Raw genomic sequence first — 2,635 nt, 5'->3', positions numbered from 1 at the left:
GTGCAAGTTTTTAATAATTAACAGCAACAAGTTCTCACCTCCAGAGAAAGTAATTAAGCTGATTTGGTGTAGGGGCTGGATATCAGTATTTTTCAGAAGATGCTTAGATGATGCTAACGTTCAGTCTGGGATGAGAACCACTGATCTAGAGTACATGCACGGGAGTGGAATACCTGAGAGTGTGCCCCATCAGTTTTATTGGATGCCAGATAGTTTCCCAACATGGCTGTACCATACCAGTACAATATAACCAGGCTGTACAACCAATGTACAGAGTCTATTGCTCCACATCCTTGGCATTGTAAAACTTTTTAATTTTTACCAGTCAATCTCTCATGTACTTTTAATTTGTGATTCCCTGGTTAGTAACTAAGTCAATAATCTTTTCACATTTATTGACCATTCTTGTTTCCTTTTTTGTCAAATGCCCATTTTTGTGTTGTATCCATCTACGTATTTATATATTCTGTGTATGAATTTGATTGCAAATAACTTTGCCCAGTTTAGTGGCTTTTCCTGCCACTTTATTATGATATTTTCACTAACAACGTTTTTCATTTTATTGTGGATATGTTTTCAATTTTTTCCTTTACAATTTGCGTTTGTATCGCACAAAAAATCTCTCCTGTCCTTGATGTAATCAATATATTTTCCTGTTTCTTTCCAAAAAGAATGTTTACTTTTTTTTTTTTTTTTTTGAGTCAGAGTCTCACTCTGTCACCCAGGCTGGAGTGCAGTGGCACAATCACAGCTCACCACAGCTTCGACCTCCTGGGCTTGATCCTTCTGCCTCAGCCTCCCGAGTAGCTGGGATTACAGGTGCACACCACCTCACCAGGTTAATTTTTTTTATTTTTTGTAGAGATGGAGTCTCACTATGTTGCCCAGGCTGACCTTCAACTCCTGGGCTCAAGCAATCCTCCCACCTCAGCCTCCTAGAGTGCTGGGATTATAGGTGTGAGCCACCACATCTAGCCTGAACTTTTACGTTTCAAATTTAGGTCTTTAATTGACATAGAATTGACTTTTTGTATATGATGTGCAATAGGGGTCTGATTTTATTTCTTTTCCTAATGGTTAACCTGATTTTTATTTTTATTCTTTGAGTTGGAGTCTCACTCTGTCACCCAGGCTGGAGTGCAGTGGCACACTCACAGTCACCCCAGCATCAACCTGCTGGGCTCCTGTGATCCTTCCACCTCAGCCTTCCAAGTAGCCGGAACTACAGGCATGCGCTACCACGCCCGGCTAATTTTTTATTTATTGTAGAGATGGTCTTGCCAAGTTGCCTGGGCTGGTCTCAAACTCGCAGGTTCAGGCAATCCACTCGGCTCGGCCTCCCAAAGTGCTGGGATTACAGGCTGAGCCACCAAACCCGGCCTAAACTGATTTATTTTATTCTATTTTATCGAGTCAGAGTCTCACTCTGTCGTCCAGGCTGGAGTGCAGCACACGCTTATGGCCACTGTAGCCTCGACCTGCTGGGCTCAGGCGATCCTTCTACCTCAGTCCCAAGTAGCTGGAGCTACAGGTGCATGCCACCACGCCCAGCTAATTGTTTGACTTAGTGTAGAGAGGAGTTCTCACCTAGTTGCCCAGGTGGTCTCAAACTCCTGGGCTCAGGCAATCCTCTCGTCTCTGCCTCCCAAAGTGCTGGGATTACAGGAGTGAGCCACTGTGCCTGGCTGGTTAACCTGATTTCTTAACACAATTTACCAAATAGCCCATCATACTGCCTCCTTCCGTCTCCCCAAATGCAATGCTTCCTCTGACATACACAAGTTTCTATGTATGGGTGAGTTTCTGGTTTGTTTCATGTCCTATTTGTTCGCCTTTGGGCCGATATCAGGTTGTCTCATTCCCCCATATTGCTCTTCTTCAGAAACCCTTGTTCATTCTACATTAGCGGTTCTACTGCTGTTCGCTGTAAAATTCTTTCAATTTTTCTGGAAAAAAGAGTGTGCGGCTCACCTGGCCTCTGCCCTTGTATCACGGTACAATTTTTATACGGCTTAGGTTTCAGACTGAGCCAGCTCCCCGTAGCCCCAGCTCTTGGAGAAAAGGACACATTTTAGTACAGTAGTGGATCTTTCACACTCTAGTAGGCATTCGAGATTATTTTTTGGGGTGAAGCAGTGTTCGTTTTATGTCATGCCCATTTCACCGATGGGGGAAGTGACCCAGCTTCTCTGTCCCACCGAGGAACTGATGCTTCGGCTAGCCCTGCGCTCCCAGCCCCGCTGGAACTCTTGCCTCAGTCTCCCTAGTCAGTCTCCCACCGTTTGGTCAGGTCAAGAAATGGCGACCGGGGAAGAGGAGGGCGTGACTTGGCCCCGGCCATACCCTAGGTCCGTCCGCGTTCCTGCTCTTCTCGGGCTCTGATCGTGTCTCCGTCTCCCAGGTCGCTCGTTCCAACTGTCTCCCTGGGTCTCCCCGGCTGCCGTCTCCACCGTCCGAAAACCCCGAAGGCTGCCAGCACCTCCTGTCTCTGACCTGCCCACTCCGCCCGGCGCCCAGAGCTCCTCCCCTCTCCGGCTCCCCGGCCGCCAGCGTCTGGGCTCTCCGCCGCCACCAGGAGGCGCACGCGGTCAGGCCTGGGCGCGTGAGCCGCCGAGATCCCACCGCATCCCTCCCG

Source organism: Carlito syrichta, unplaced genomic scaffold, assembly GCF_000164805.1.
Source record: "Carlito syrichta isolate Samal-C Ts95f unplaced genomic scaffold, Tarsius_syrichta-2.0.1 Scaffold302276, whole genome shotgun sequence".
NCBI lineage: Eukaryota > Metazoa > Chordata > Mammalia > Primates > Tarsiidae > Carlito > Carlito syrichta.
Note: the sequence above shows the minus strand (reverse complement) of the source record.